Source organism: Pteronotus mesoamericanus, unplaced genomic scaffold (assembly GCF_021234165.1).
Source record: "Pteronotus mesoamericanus isolate MK-2021 breed Mesoamerican mustached bat unplaced genomic scaffold, CSHL_Meso_final contig_20, whole genome shotgun sequence".
NCBI lineage: Eukaryota > Metazoa > Chordata > Mammalia > Chiroptera > Mormoopidae > Pteronotus > Pteronotus mesoamericanus.
In genome coordinates, this window is record NW_026555085.1 from 44,619,036 (window position 1) to 44,636,841 (window position 17,806).

The window sequence follows — 17,806 nt, forward strand, 5'->3', positions numbered from 1 at the left end:
CATCATGTGTTTGGAATTTTTCAGGTTCTAGATGATTTTTGTGACCACCTCTTATTTGTTAGATTTGCTTTACCCAATCCCAAACTGCTGTCACCCAGAGGGAGATGGTGCCCCATTCAGGAACACTGATTGCCACATAGCCACTTCCGCCACATTTGCTCCCCCCATCAACTAACTCTGTCTACTGCCTGCACGTAAAACAAATATAAAACCATTGTCATTGTTTCTGCTCCCTGCTGCATCATGTCTTCTGTCCTGTCAGATTTCCCTAATTTAGGGGACACACACACACACACACACACACACACACACACGTGAGTTTGGTTATGCAGGAAGAAGTTAAACTGAAACTAAAATATTCGGCAAGAACTCATTTTCTACCCACTTGGGATTTTCAAAAGGAAATGCCACTCTAACCTTTGCTGTCAACACATCAACAAAACTGTTCCCAAACTCTAAGATAGTTTTCTCTGGTCCTCTGGAGAACACTTAGGGGCCATGCTTTTCTCCATGTCAATTTCCTTCATCCCTTAACCCCACGCTGAGGTCAGTCTTCTCTGGACCTCTGCTGTCCTCGACTCTGCTCTCCTCCTTCAATCAGGATGTTAATCTCTCATCCTTTATCTTCCCACCCCGAATACGAAGTTCAGAATTCGCCCCAAGCCATCACCAAAGCCTCACCCTTTGTCTCTTTGTCCCAAGTTGTGCCCCTCTTCTGCTTTACGATTGGAAACAAACTTCCAGTTGGAAGTAGACAAGTAAAACACAAATGTTGAAGCCGTGTTCATTATTGACTTAATAATAACCACAAAAATTAATCAATAATCATAAAATTTTATTTATTTACCACCTCATGTGCCACAGGTATTTCAAAGATATTCTCCATTTTAACTGTCACAGCAGCTCACTAAGTCAAGAGCTGAGAGTGGCTTTTAACCTTCCCAAGGTCGCACAAAAAGTAAGCGACAGGTTGGGATTCAAAGCTCCAGCTATCTGATTCTAGAACCCGTGTTTTTTTAATTTTTCATCACAATTGATTCCTCAGACTTGTCAGGAATACTAGGGCTTCACACAGGACAAGAGCAAGTCAAGTAACAACTTACGTAGTGTGCTTTGGGCCGTGAAACAAGAGATGTGAGGCAGCATTGGCAGGGGTCCCTTGACATAATGTCATCAGGCCAACTCAGACCCTCAATCCTACAGCCTCTCTCAGTGCATACACACTCTGGCTTTCACCTCAGTGTCCGGTAACTGTGATCTTTGTTCCGTCTTCCCAGCTAGACTGTAAGCTCCTCAGAGGCAAGAACTGTTCTAATTCATTTCTGCATCCCAGTGTTTCACTTCGCAGGTGTCCCCCATACATGTTTATTGATAAATCCAAACTGAGCCTAGGATTTGGGGTTATGACATGTCTTCCCCAATTATCTTCTCTCAGCCCCTTATCGGCCCCCATTACTTTTTTATGTTTATATTATTTTTTGTTTACCTATTTAATATGGTTGATTTGTTTCTATTGTTCTCATCTGCTGGCATAAAATAGAAAGCAATCCCAAAAAGATAATTCTTTTCCACTAAAGAAGAAACTGAATCATGGGACCAGATACTTTCAATTCCATGGTTGTATAAATAATCCCTCCTTCTATTAAAATTCAAAGTATAGAGAGAGTTATAAGAAAAATTTTAATAATTCAAAATGTGTAAGTAGCTTCAATAAAATCTCAAAATGCAGGAACCTAAGCATGAAGCGGGAAAAAGCTTTCAGGTCAGACACTAACATTGCATCAGTGGCACCTGCTGGGTGCTCTGCGTTGAGGAGGACACTGAAGTCAAGCTCAGGCTCAGGAGAAACAAGGCTGCCATTGACGGGAGGTTGGGACATAGCCCAACTTTGTATTTGCCATTCTTAGGGTAACATATAGTAAAATTATAATATTAAACTATTGCATTATTTTAGACTTTTTAGTACTTCTCAGCAAAATAGAACTTGAGGATTATGGACATACTTGTTTGCCCAGAGCAGAGTTATAATCCATCCCTTTCTGTTGCTTCATCGCTGAGTTCTGCCTTAAGTAACTCTTTTTAATATTCTTCCTTGTTTATAATAAAAATCAGAGGCTCAGAGATCATCGGTGATGAGAAATACAGAATTCCAGCAGTCGCCACTTTGTGGGTAGTTACAATCAACCTGAAAGACAACTAAAATTCCACAGAATCAGGAGAGACCAAGGACAGAGGGAGGAGGCAAGGCCAGAGGGAGCTCCCTGAGTAGGATGAGTGGAAACAGGAACACATGGAGGGATACTCAGGTTTCTAGCAAGTGGCCAGAGGCAGAGTAGTGATAATAAGTAGCAGCTACTCTTCTTTTTGACACCTACTTTATTCCAGGTCCCAATCTTGGCACTTCGAGTACATGGTTCCATAACAATGTCCCTGAAATGCTGAGGTGAAGAAACTTGCCCAAGGTCAAAGAACTAACCACATTTGAAAACAAAGTCCATTTAACACGCCAAACTATATTTTGTACCAAATGATTTAATAGCTGACATAGGAAATGACCTGAAATAGCCTGTGGGTAAGAGTAATTAAATGATACAAATATATGAAAGCTGACCCCTTGCTGTGGTCTTAAGTGATCTTTGTACCCAGAAGTCTTTATTTTCTATTTTTTTTTCTATTTTCTCACAGAACTTTTATAAAACTTACTAATTCTGTTTTGTCACTTTAAATAAAATTTTAATCTGCTAATGAGCATTTCTTGAATAGGTGAGTCCCTCACCCTTTTTTTCTATTCCTAAAGAAGAGAAAGAAACACATACACACACACACACACACACACTTCCTGACTACCATACTGAGTTGATCAAACAAGGCTCTGGCTGCAAGTGACCAAACATCCCATTCAAACCACTTTATGAAAAGATCATTTATTTACTGGTGTTAACGGAGAAGATCATCTTCACATAGCTCGACTCAAGGCTCAAACAATGTCATCAGGGACCAATTTCTCACTCCCTTGGCACTCTTTCTATGGCACTGCTCCAAATTCAGCTCCAGATGGGTGCAGGAGGCCCACTGCAGGTCTGCCTCCTTTTCTCATGGCTCCAAAAGGACAGTACCTGTGTGTTTCCCGGGAGCCCCAGGAAAGGTCTCACTGTGTCTCATTGGCTGTCTTTGCATCACAGCCCGTCCCTCATGCAGTCCTTGTGGCTGAGGGGCTGTGAAGCTCCCAGAAGCAAAGTCACAGTGGGCACCTGGGAAGATTTTCAACATCTCTCCAGGACACCCACAGAAACTCAGGGCAGGGACGTCATGATTAAAACCAGCAAGTGTTGACTAAGGGAGATAGAGTCCAGAGCCTCCCACCGGGGGAGGAAATTTCTCTTTTAGTAAACATGAATTACATAGCTCACAAATGTACCACAATCCCAGAGAAGAGTTCTAACCCTAAAATGAAGATCTATGTTGTTTTAGGCCAATGGGAAGAAACTAGACACTGGGGGTTGTCACTGAAATATGCATTGTGTCCTGAGCAGGCCAGTCACATGAACGTTCACAAGGCAACAACAATAGAAAAACCCCAGAACACTTGAAATATTATCCAAGAGGGGAAAAGTGTATCAGGAAACTCAGGAGGCAAGGTCTAAGGAAGGGCTCGTTAGTCCCAAGCCCAAAAGCAGAAAGTTGCATTTCTCCTCAATAGGAGTCCGCTATTGTCATAAATGACAAACAGCAGTGAGTGGAAGATTTTCTTATCAATGGAGAAACCACCCGAGATAGCAATGAATGGAGCTGGTGATCTCAATGATCACCAATGTAACCAAGCTTGAAAGATTTTATTAAAATGCCCTTGAGTCCCCTTGATATAAAAGGGAAATGAAGAAAGCGTCAGAATAACATATTTCGATGCAATGACCTCTACGTGGGACCAGAGGAGCTCCTGAGGGCTCAGATTTAAAGGTAAGGACAGGGAAATTCCCCTGGGCATGTGGTAGGAAGGAAGGGAACTAGAAATAATTGTAAATCATAAGAGAAGAGACTATTCACAGGTGAAAAATGAGATGCAGAAAAAAAACACAAAAGAAAATTCAACAGCTATATCTCTAGTCATCTTAGGCAAACCAGTTCATTGCCCCAAATCTCTGTTGCCTCATCCATATGAAATTAGAGTCAAGACCTTTCTTCTGGGAATGATGTACTGCATCCTTTACAGTTAAGAAATCCGAGTTAAGAGTCCATTTGTCATCCACATTACTTAATTGATTTTGGTCAGATTTGGGACACATTTTCAAGATGTGTGTTTTTCTGGAAATCTTTTCATATTTCCTAATAAATACTTGATTATGAGATTGAGTTCCTTTTGGGTCTAGGAAAGAGAGTAGAAATAACACCAAGAAAATAAACTGATAAACATTCTGACACTTGTTTTATAACCACAGAAATGTTGGTTACTTTTTAAATTATCAGATGGCTCTCAGGAGAATCCAGTGGAAACATTTGCAAATAAATCTGTAATTCTGAATAATTCTGAATAGCATTAACAGAAACACAGGATCTGAAAACTGCCTTGTACCACAAGCAAATTGTATGAGCAGATTCTCATCAGTTGCGTCCTGGAGACAGGATTCCAGTCTGTTCACATGACTCCTCACCAGGTGTGGGGCTTCCCCTCCCTAGGTGGATCTCCACCTCTGATTCTAGGGTAATTTTGGAAAGAAAAGTTCAAAGATCTCTACAGATAATACCAAAAGAACAGAAGAAAGAATTCAGTTAAGGCTGTGAGTACTTCTTTTCTTCCGTGAAGGGAACAAATAATTAATCTGATTTATTAAATTTTAACAAGGGTTATTATTTGTGACAGTTGGGGGGTGGGGTCAACCTGACTTCAAAATCATTATAAGCTTTTAAAGGAATAAAATCTTATTCCAGAGAACAGGGATGAAAGGAAAGCAAGCTGTACACAGTAAGGATTAGCAATCTTGCTCCAATCAGGCCAAACTTTACTCATTGGCTCCCTTACGATGGAAGGGTGTCAGTGGGAAGCAGGAGACAGGTCTCAGCTCCCCTCCTACCCATGGAGAGCTTTCTGTTTTGGCCATGCTTGACTACAGCGCTACCTCGGGAGCAACGCCCCAAGCTTCCAGCTCCAGCTTGTGCCATCCCTCAAGGGGCCTGACCTGGGGGTCCTGAGGTCAGGCCGAGGACCATGAAGAAGGCCGCCCAACCACTCTGTCCCCACCATCCTCACAGCCAAAAGGCATACTGTTCCCCCCTGTGGAAAGCCTGTTACTCAGAGGGCCTAGAGCTACTCTAACAAAAGAAAGAACTCATTTGTTACAGCCATTAGTGACAGTATTTAAAGTGCCAAAGCATCTCAAAATCAGTCTGTTTGTCATCCTATTTAAGCAGATTATGCCTGGCCATATTTAGGGTAGCAATATGTTTAATATATGTATTATAAACACTCATATTTTATACCATTTGGCTTACAATGGATAGACTCTGAATGAATGAGGTTTAACATAATTAATGAAAATGCTCATTATCTTTCTAAATGCCTGAGTTTCAAGAAGTTTAAAATAATTAAAGTACTATTACTAAAAATCATACTTGATAATACATAAGAGAAGGTATAGCTATTCGTGATAAAACACTGAAAATTTTTAAAATCCTCGTCTTTACTAAAGAAAACTTTAAGTTATTTTTTTAAGGTAAAGCCAGCTTTGGAAAGATGTTCAGCAAATGATAACAATTTTTGAAAATGTAATTAAAGCCTTTAGGTGGACTGCAGTAAATTTATCATCTTCTGATATGATTTCAGGATGACTACAAAGAACACTGAATGCAGAACACTGTCTGGCTCCTCCCCACAGACCCACAAGCATCAAAAAGCACCCTGGTCAAACTTCTCAGCATTTGTATTTCTCAGAAATGAATCCTGTATCTGTCTAACAGAAGTATTTTTTAACTTCGTTACACTATAAAGGGACTCCAAAAGAAAAACATAACAATGTAATGAACTTTATTAACATACATTCATTCAACAAATATTTATTGAAGTTCTTTTATATGTTAGACTCTGTGGGAAGACACGAAGCTACATGAGATAATCACAATATTAAAGAGCAGTGATACATACATGTTAGCCCACAACCTCCACCCTTCCATCTTCCCTCTGGACCCGCATTGGTGCCCCACTCCGCTTTCCTTTGGGCTCACAGGGCAAGCAGGGGAGAGGAAAGGATACTTTGGAGGGAAGGTTGAAGGGATTATACAAGTTCCCTTTTTCCTTATTGCCCCAGCTGAAGTTGGATGACTCATCGCTCTGGGGCATGCCTTCACCTCCCTGCCCCTTTTGAGGCATGATGCATCTCTATCAGACATGGTTTTAACCTATGTAGGACCAAGAGGAGCAGAGGGCTGCTACCTGTCCAAGCCATGAAGAACATGTGTTCAGGGAAAGCAGGTGGACTATTTTCATGACCAACAACTCTTAACCTAACTCTCCAGCCCTAAGTCCCACAAAGTTTTTCATATATCTACTCCTTTCTGAGTATACTGCAGTTTGCCTTTATTCAACATATTTTCTCCTGATGTATTTCTACTTGTCTAAGTCTTATTCATCTTTAAGGAACATCTTAAATGCTTTCTCCTGTGTCATGTAGTTATTGATTTTTTCCCCTAAACTCACCAATCAACTATGCCCTTGCCTTCTTTGAATCCCCTAAGTGAGTTTATATCAACCCCAAGGACTTCATTATGTTCCAATCTGTATTATAACAGCCTGGGGACTTCTTATTCCCTTATTGTCATTAAACTGTAAATGCTTGAGAGCAAGCTCTCTATTGGATTTTACTTTCCCTCTCTGGTCAAAGTAGAAACTAGGCCAGTTTGCAGGTGTGTGTGTGTGTGTGTGTGTTTATTTATTTGAGCATAACCTATGTGCCAGACACTGGACCAGGGATTAAGGAGCATAAATTGCTTCCCTGCCACCAAGGAATTTATTCTCTTGTGACCAAATAGTCAATGTTTAATAAATATCTGTTAAATTGATCAAGACCCCCTTCTATACTAAAAAATATTACTGTTCTTCTTAACTCTATTCTTTCTTTTTCTCCATTCGCTCTTTCAAATTTATTTCCATAAACAGTAACTAAAGACTTCCTAACCTGAGGAAAGAAAGACTGAAAATGAAGGCAAGGATTTGAAAAAAAAAAAAAAAGATAATTTATATCTGAATGGCTTCCACTTCCTCAATTGGTGGTTAAGGAACATGTTTATATCTTATGCTTGACATTTATGAGCCCCTAAAGGCAAGGAAGGCATACATCCCCCATGTCTTGTAAAATGGTAAAACTTTGTCTGAACAAATGGTGTTCTTTTCATAATGAAAATGATAGTAATAATAAGTGAGTGGCTTTTGCTGGTGATTTCCCCATTAACAAGGATACTGAGAACTTGAAATTTATGTAACTGCTAATGTCTGGCAATGATCAGACCTACTCACAGGAACGAGGCTGTAGAATGGAAGCCGTCTTCCAAGGTGAAGGCACCTCCTCCCTGCTCCTCCTCCCTAGCACAGCTCTTCTTCTGCAGCTGCCCCCAAGTCAGTACCCCTGCTCAGTGGGCCTGCACACGCTCACTGCTATGCCCCTGAGTTACCTCACACACTCCTGTGGCTTCAGCTACACCTGAGAGTTCTAAATCCAAATCATTAGACCTCACTTCTAAAGTTCAGATTCTTATATCCAACTGACGCTGACACTTCTTCCTGGATGTCCCATGGGCCCCTATGCCTCCCAAACTAGAATGCATTGTTTCCCTCATCTTCCCTCGCCCTGATCCTCTTCCACTCATCTCTGCATTAGCACACTCCTTTGCAGGAGCTGCTCCCTGGAGTAGAATGCATGCCCCAACTTCACTCCCAGAAACACCTTCCCATTCTCCCAGCCTTGGCTGAGGCAGTGCCTCCTGTAGGATGGCCATCCTGACTGGAAAGCAGAGTGACATGGCCCTTCTCTGTACTGCCAGGGACCACATCCTGGTTTCTGGTAGACCTCTTGTCACACTGCTTTTCTGCAACATTATGTTGAGTAACCAGCTTGTGACTTCTTGGAACCTTAGTTACACTTTGGAATCACCTGGGGAACTTTTAAAACTATAAATGCTGGATCCACCCCCTACCCTCACACACACACACACACACCCCCACACACACACACCCCTCTCCTGAGAATCTAACTTAATTGGTCTGAGGTGCAGCCTGGGCATTGGGATTTTTTAAATCTCCCAGATGACTCTTAAGAACTTCTGGCCTTGAGGAGAGTAATTTCATCTGGATTATCTTTATGTGTTATACATGTCAAGGGCTTAAGAAGTATTTGTTGAATGAAAGAATAAGTACATCTACCCACATACATGAATTAACAGCCATGGCGTGCCTATGCCATCCATCACAAACACCTGTCAGTTGCACCTCTGAGAAATCTTTTATTCACCCTATCCTGTAGACATAGAACTATTACCTTATTCCAGGCCCTCACTTTGGCCTGTGAGACTACTCTATCTTCCTCATTGTCCAGTTGTTTTAGAGTTCCACAAGGTACCCTCTATTGCTAGGGTTATCTTTCTAAGAGTCTAACTACCTCTCTTCCCTGCTTAAAATAGATTTGTGTTGCCTACACATAAAATTTAAACTTTACCAAATTGGCATCTTAGTTTTCCTTCTTCTCTGCCTGGCATATTTCTACTCTGCTTCATGACCCATCTCAAACATTAACTCTTTCCCTAAGCTACACCCGCCCTCCACAGCTCTCCCAGGAAAAGTTATCATGTTCCTGCTGTGGCTCCCCAGTCATCAGTGTTATGTCTCCTCTATAGCTTTTTTTATTGTGTGTTGACATTATTGGTTGACATATCCTGTCCATGCATGAACTCCTTGAGGGCAGAGGTTGTGCCCTGCCATCTTTGTGTCCCTACTGCCTAGCACAGGTCTAGTTGGTAGCTAAGCAAATATACATTGAATGGAAGAATAGATTAATGAGAGGAAGAGAGAGAAGGTAAAGAATTCCATTTATATTTAGAGAACAGAGCAGCCCGGAAGTATAAGGACAAACATGGAAGGCCCCTGGGGAAAACCTAGGACCCTGTTCAGCAAGAATGTGTTCCCAGTCTCAAGAAGCCATAGGCAACAGTACCAGAGATTCGAACACCTGGGTTAGGTACAACTGGCCACTCATCTCCACAGCCTTTGTCCATAGCCTCCTTGTCAACCCAGTGTTCCCTATGCTGACGGTCACCAGGGCAAAACAACTCCAACCTGAGTATAGCTGCCATTAGAAGTGACAGGAGATTCTGGGGAAAGATTTTGGCCTCCTTTTTCCAAGATGGTGTCTACATATTTAAAATTAACTTGTTACTCTGAAGGTACTAAGAATGTACAAGTTTGATGCTTTTATTCTCACTTCTAAATTGGCTGTACATCCTGTGATTTGCTGCATTAACTTTGCATTGCGGGAATGCTCTCTCCTCAAAGAATTACCAGAGATGACTATTCTTTAGGCACTGAAATAGTCATGATCTATCTAAACACTTGCAGATGCATGTTTTATTAGTGGGGGATTCAAGGAGTCAGAATCTTCCTCTCAGGACCAAGGAAGGGTGGATCAACTTGCCTGTAGCATTGGCAACTGGTCTCCATGACACAGCCCTCTCCATTGTTATACTTCTCGCCCAGCATAGTCAGGGGGCTAATTATGAAACCAGTGTCTGTGATGATTACACGTTAGGTGTGAACTATACTGTCAGTGATAATTATGGGTTATTGAGGTGGTTATTTGGCTTTGATTGGCAGAATACACTCAATGTGGAAAGCGCAGTATTTTTTATTTTCTGGCACTACAGATGCTGCATGAGAAAGTTCAGATATGTGAGGATACATAACAAAATATGCACAATGAAAGTTCTATATTTCTGGAGTAGGAGGGGATCCTTTCATAAGGATTGATTTACAAGCAGATGATTTAGATATGGGAGTGGTAGAGAAGGGGAGAGTTTAGAAAAATATGAAAGACTATAGATTTAAAGCCAAACAGTCCCTAAGTTCACTCGTGCCAGCCCTGACTCTGCTTTGGCCTTAGAAGGAGAGGCAAACATGTTTTTTACCCACATGACTTCAAGAGTGCTTTGGAAATCCAATTTTTATCCTCTGGACATGAGTAAGAAGTATTAGAAACCTATTTCCTTAGCACAATCACACATTAATTGTGCAATACACCAGAAGAACTACTGTCTTTAGATCAAATACTTACTGGGAACTGTTAAAACCTTTGGCTACACACAAAAACATGGACATACACTAATTGCTTTGTCCCACCTCAGGAGTTGTTTATTTCCCTGTAATCTTCAAAGTAAAAAGAAAAACTAGCTTTGTAACTGACTGGCAATGTTACTATTTATGGGGTCAGCTCCAAAATGAATGTTAAAGGTAAAGGGAAAATGTCTCACTGGAATAGGGAGTTCTCTGTGCAGGTATTTTCTTGGTGGCACAGTTTGAGGGCCCTGGATAGAAACTGTCAACTATTTGACAATTTTCGATTTCAACCTTTTGCATCAATTTTGAAGCGCAACCTTGAATGTCACTAAATGGTTATAACATGACTTTGTGGTTTTCTAGTTTTAACCTAAACCTAAAAAATGAGTATTAGCATAGGTCTCAAATAGATTATGATTCTGAAGTAGTTATACATAAGCCAGAATCACCCAAAAACTGCCTAGAATTGTGCACTCTGCTCTGCATTGCAAGTCAGCCTCATTTGGCTAACTTTTCTAACATTCCAATGGCTGAGAAAATTCTTGTTAGTTTGTGGCTCGTGTTCTCATTACTGTTTGCCATTGATTCATGGAGAAGGGGCTTAGTAGATCAAAAAGGCCAAAAATTTACACCTTATTCATGGATTATACCCCCACTCCCCCAAAAAGAAAGCCTATAAAACTACTAAGCTTGCACTTACAAACCAGTAACTCTTAAAATAAACTATGTTCTTGCCAAGCGGTATATAAAAAGTAAGAAATTATACACGATAGGACATGATTTAAGCCATAAAGTGAAACACCTTGGTACAATTAAGAGGAAAGCCTAAGACCAAAGTCCTAGCCTTCCCACAATCCAAGCAGGATCCAGATCACCATAAGCAGCTTTATTAACTTTATATGTTTTTCATAAGTTTTCAGAAGTTCTCTCCCAAAGAGAAACCCCTTCTTCATGTTTCATTCCGTGGTCCACCTTGGGAATACCGAAACAAGGAATGGCAATCACACACCCAAACGTACGTACATTTATAGGCACATCTTCCAGATTCATAGTTGAGAATTCAAAGTTCTAGAACTTTTCATAATCCTTGGGATCTATTTGAAGGTATCCCATATAATTGTAGAAATTGCCAGCACTTGATGTTTTCAATGGATAACCTGAGAATACAATAGAAGTCTAGCCCTTAAAATATAGGACTCTGTCTGTTGAAGGCACAAATCAACTTAACAACAGAACCAGGGGTGTAAGCCATTGAAGAAGAAGAAGAAGGAGGAGGAGGAGGAGGAGGAGAAGGAGAAGGAGAAAGAGGAGAAGAAGGAGAAGGGAAGGAGAAGGAGAAAATAGCTTCATAGTCTAGTTAATTTCATATCAAATTATACACAAATATGCTATTGAAAACCAAATGCAAATTCTCAATCCCCTAGCATTCCAAATTTATCAGTTAGAAAAATATCTCCATATATCTTATGAAGCTTTCTAAACATTACTCATAGAGGTAAATTCCAAATGCTGACAGCTGTTATAAGTAAATTCTTACATTTACTAAAAAGGGAGAATTAACTTTTCTTTTTTTCATTTTATAAATTTTGGGGACTAATACTTACCACCAACTATTCCAGTTGTTTTGATATTGTCAATTTTCAGGCTAGCTTTTTCTAAATGGATTAAGAGGAGGGGGCGTTACTTTTTATGAAGTGCGAGTCTTCAGTTGCTCTTTTTACATCCAGATCCAAACCTAATTTTATTTCTGAAATGGCACACACTTTTTCAGCTCATTTCATCCTTTACAGAAATGCCCACTCAACATAAGGAAAATTAAGAGGGCAGCAGAATTCCAGAAGCATGACTTGGGCATGGTGTTTTTCAGAACAGAAACCAATATGGTGAACACTGAGACTTTCTTAATACTCCCATTCTCCTGAAGTCTATTTATTCTCCACTGGCTGGAAACCATTCATGAATGTTGCATCTGTGACTTTCTCCTACACCTTTTCAATGTAGCAGGACATTAAAACACAAGCTGCAAATCCAGCCAGAAGAAAAACTGCCTCCCAGGGCCTGCAGCTGCTTTCATATTCGAGAATTGACTTTAAAATCAAAAAAAGCTGCTCTGAGCAAATTTTCTTTTCTGAAAAGAGTCTATGAGGTGCCAAGAGAATTACTTTAAGAAATGTTTTTGGAAGTTTCTTGACCCCAGAATGTTTTCAAGGTGTCAATTTGGGCTGATCCCCAATAATAGCAATCCATAGGTTAGTCAGATGTCAGGTTTTAAAGTGTGTGGCATTTTTAAGAGTGTTTTTGTTCCTTCTCTTCCTTCAAGCATATGCCAAAAGTAAACACTAGTTCAAGTTCATTGTTATGCTTTTCAATTACAAATGTTGTATCTCTATCTCTCTCCTCTCTCTATCATTATCTCAAAATCCAATCAACAGAAGGCAGGGGTGAATAGGAACCATCCAGCATGATGGGGCATCGCTCAGGGAGGATCTTGCCTCAACTTTTCAAATCTTTCAGTTCCGCCTGATTGTCCTTAAAATTGACAGCTTGATCTCAGTAGATCCAATAGAATGCCATTCTTCTAAGATAATGAAAAACCAATCCCACCAAACATACAAAGGGTCAATCTTGAAAATCCACAGAAAATTCTATTTTCTTTTTCAGATGAGGACCTACAGGTTGGCTGAATAGAGATAGGACTAAAAATAATGAGAATTGGAGGTTCTAACCTGTGGGATGAGTTAGTTCTGGTACTTGAACTTCTTGATAAAACAGCAGAGCAAGTTACACTTAAAAATAGAGATTAGGCTTACATAGCAGAGGGGAAAGGCCCAGGTAAGAGAAATGCAATATTTTCATCTCTGCCAGTGGCATTTGGTGCCATCTTTAATTAGCTAATGTTTTCTCACTCCTGATCAAGAAATTCAATCCAAAATATTCTTGGAAATTCACAATGAAATGAGAAATAGAATTCCTAAAACTCCATTGTTTTCTTATTTTATTTTAAAAATCAACAAGAAAGAAAATTGCATGACATTAGAAAATTGCAAAACATTACCTAGATTTCATGAAGAATACAAAAATAAAAAAGAGCTAGTGTATTTTGAACACTACTGGCATGACAAGCAAAGCACTAAGCATTTTATGAGCATCTCATTTAATTCTTAGAATAACCTGCTGAGCTTGCCAACTGTGGTTGCAGCTTCACTATGACTTGACTGCAACTGCAGAAGATTCTGATCCAGGACTGGCCATCTGAGACCTTCCCAAATTCCTGGTCTACAGAAACTGGGTGAGCTAATAGAGGAATTGTTGTTCTTTTAAGCCAATAACTTTTGTGGTACTTTATTATGCAGAAATATATAAATGAAACAGATATTAGTGCCTGGAGTAAAGTGATGATGTTACAAAAAGCTAGACCATGTGACATTGGCTTTGGTCTGGGAAGTGAGTGGAAGGTGGGAGAGCTGGAAGGAGTTTGTGAGTGAAAGCCCACAGGGCCTCACGGAGTGTTAGCAGAAGCCCAAACAGACTTGAAGAGACTGTCAGTGAGAGCTTAAAGAAAAGTAAGGAAATGTTACTGGAAGCCGCAGGAAAGGGGAACCTTATTACATAGAAGTGGAAAGTTCAGTAACATTGTCACTGGAAGCAACACAGAAAATTTTACACACACCCACACACACACATGCACACACACAGGGTCCAGCATAAGTAACACCTGCTTGAGTGTGGTCGGTAGGGTAATAATATGGGTGTAATAATATATAATATTAATTTGAACATTTCACCTAAAATGTCACATGATGTGCTTGAGTGTGAAATTGTTCTGTCACAGAAATACATGCTTATGATTTTGTAATCAAAAGGGATGTTATTTGTGCCAGATCCTCTGTGTGTGTGTGTGTGTGTGTGTGCATAATGAACTTAATAACGTAGCTAAAGGGACTTCAAGGCAGAAAGATATCTTTTGAAGACTTCAGCACCTGTGTAAGCAGCCTGACTGCCCTAAGTCCGCCATTTTGACAGGAAGCCCAAACTAGACCATGCAGAGAGGTCATATGGAACAACTAAGCTTATGTGAATAGCATCTCTCCATAGGGTCTTTCTCTACTCCCAGCTGCTTCAGCACCCAATATTACAGATCCAGCCACCATCTGATTGCTATCACATGACAGATAATCTAGAACCAGAACTACCCAGCTAAGCCATGACCAAATTTCTGAATTGTGAGAGAACAATAACATAATTGTCACTCTTTAAAGCCACTAAGTTTAGGGCTTATTTGTTTCAAAGCAATACTAATACTAAGTTGAACGATATTAATATAAAACAAATATTAAACCCTTGTTTATATCTTTATTGGTTGAGGATGAAATAAATTTCTCTCACTATTCATCAGTACTGCCAAATGAAAAAATGTTATTCTTTTTATTCATTGATTCATCTAGTAATGACATTTCAGGAAAAAGGTTTAGGTTTGTGTTTTTGACTTTCAGAAATGCAAGAATAAGTTCATGAAGTCAGTTCTTCCTAAAAGTATGAAAAGATGCTAAATGATGGATGTAATTATAAATTTAACTCTATTTTGAAGTTTCTAATAGCTTCTCATATTTTTTTCTTCACACAGTTTTTGGGGTTTGGTTTTGTTTTGTAGTGGAGTCATAGTAGGAGAGGCCACTCTGAGTCATTCAATCCTGTTTTATTTTCCTCCTGGACATATGTTGAGACTTCCTTTCCCAGCCTCTCTCACTGAATAGGTGGGCCCATGTGACTGGCCAATGGACCATGGGCCAGAAAAGATGTTTACCACATCTAAGCCTTACCCATAAAAAACCTCTCACCTTCTCGTCTCTCATTGAAAACTAAATGCAGAGTTTCCAGAAAAGAATTCCAAAGACCTGGGGATAGGGGATTCTTTAAACGAATGAGCCATGGCCTTAATGACTATAGGAAGTAGACCCCACCTCACCCTCCCTCTAGCCCACAGTATACCATGAGATAGGCAAGAAGTAAATTTTTACTGTGTTAAGCCATTAAGACAAGGATTGTTTATTATAGCAGCTAGTTTGTCCTGACTAATACTTCGTGCTTGGAAAATTACTGAATTATATTTCTTCCTATAATAAAAATCACTAGTATGTAATAGGACTGGCTGCTTAGACTTCAACAGAGTATAACCTTGAACTCTGTGATTTAAAGACTTTTATAAACATCAAGTTGTAGTCATTAAAATTGATTTCTTCATTTCATAAAGTCCCTAATTTCAAGGCATATACCAAGTACCTTTTCTTAGCCTTCCAGGAAAATACTTCCTTGCCTTTATGATATTCTTTCCTCAAATTTATTTCCTCCTGAAATGTGACTCACTTTCTGAAGATGTCATGTTTTTCCACCATCCCACAAAGCAAACATCAAATTTTATTTGGGTAACTATTAGCCAAATTTTATCAAAATTAATCACCTCTTGAGCAGTTTATGGTAGGATAACTAAGAAAAACAGCAAATGCTGACTGTTCTAGACACAAATTTAAAAAAATTAACTAATCTGGTTTTCTTCACTCAAAAAAATTTACAAGCTTCTCTAACTAAAAGAAAAAACTCAAGCATCATTCACTTTCTCAGCAAGAACATTCTACATATATAAAGTTTTCCTTGAGTAAGAGAAGGAGGTATCCTCACTAATGAGTCAGAGGTGAGCACAGGTCTTGGAAGCTGTGATGCCTGGATGCTGTAGTATATGATCCAACCTGAAATCTGAGCCACCCTGGAGCCCCCATCTTCTTAAACAAGGTAAAAAGTTGTTTTGAGCATGACATGCCACTGGCTGTGAGATAGGCAACCCTTCAAAGTGATAACAAGGATTTGCACCATACAATTCTCTATTTAGAATATCATTAGGAGAAATAGTCTCTGGTCTTTCAACAGTGAATATCAAGTTTCCATTTGGAATTTAAGTGTATAGTCAGCTTTATCCTTTTAACATTAAGGACCTTTAAGATGTAAAATCTAACCAATTCTTAGCTGGAGCTCAAGTCAGCTTAACCATAAAATGCATATTTCCAGAAAAGACTCTAAAAAATAATTGCTTTACTACAATAAAAAGCAGTAAGGTAGGTTATATGTTTTCGGGCATTAATGTACCCTCAGCACTTTTAAAGCTCTTAGCACAAGCTGGTAGCTAATTGCACTTCATTGACCTATGTATGCAGCATAATGTCTTTTTAGGAAGAAAGCACTCTTTCCAGCTCTGCAAAAGCTATTCTGGAAGAAAATACTTGCAAAACACATATCTGATAAAGGACTTGTAGTCAAAATATGAAAAATACTCATAAAACTCAGCAATAAGATAATAAACAACCCAGTTAACAATGGACAAAAGACCTGGAAATTTCCCCCGAAATGACATACACAAGACACATATAAACAGGAAAATATGCTCAACACCTTATATCATTAAGGAACTGCAAATTAAAGTAATGATAGGATACCACTCACATACTTACTAGAATGATTAAAATCGAAAAATTGACACCACCAAATGCTGGTGAGTATAGAGAGCAACAGGAATATTCATTCATTTCTGGTGGTAATGTGAAATGGTATAGTCACTTTGGAAGACAGTTTGACAGTTTCTTACAAAGGTAAGCATAGTCTTTTCTACCACAAAATCCAACATTCATGTTCCTAGGTATTTACCCAATGGAGCTGAAAACTTACATTCACACAAAAACCTGCACATAATTTTTTACAGAAGCTTCATTCATAATTGCCAAAACCTAGAAGCAACCAAGATGTCCTTCAGTAAGTGAATGAATAAATAAACGATGATACATTCAGACAATAGAATATTATTCAGCACTAAAAAGAAATGAACTATCAAGCCACTCAAAGGCCTGGAGGAAACTTAAATGCATATTATTAAGTAGAAAAAGTCAGTCTGAAAACACCTACATACTGTTTGTTTCTAATTATATGACATTAGAGAACAGGCATCACTCTACAGAGAACAGTGTAAAGATCGGTAGCTGCCAAAAGTTTGGACAGACTAGAGATGAACAGGTGACACACAGACCTTTAGGGCAGTAAAACTGTTCCATATGATGTTGTAATGGTGGATTCATGACATCATGTATTTGTGAAAAGCCATAAAACTGTACCACATAAAGAATGAAACTTAATGTAAAACTATGGAGTTTAATAATAATGTATTGATATGTATCATTCATTAATTGTAACAAATGTACCACATTAATGTAAGATGTAATTGGAGAAACTGTATAGGAGAGGTGGACATATGGGAACTCAGCACTGTCCAATTTTTCAGTTCTAAAATATAAAGACTGTTAAAAAAAAAAGCAACACGTGGTTTAAATTTTAATTTAGCTGATTCTTCCCCGATGAGGTGCTTAACACTTGGTGTGACCCTCTGCCCCCTGAAGAAAAATGTTTATCCTGTACAAGGCCTGGGATTGGGTGTCAAGGTTACTTCAAGCCATTCAT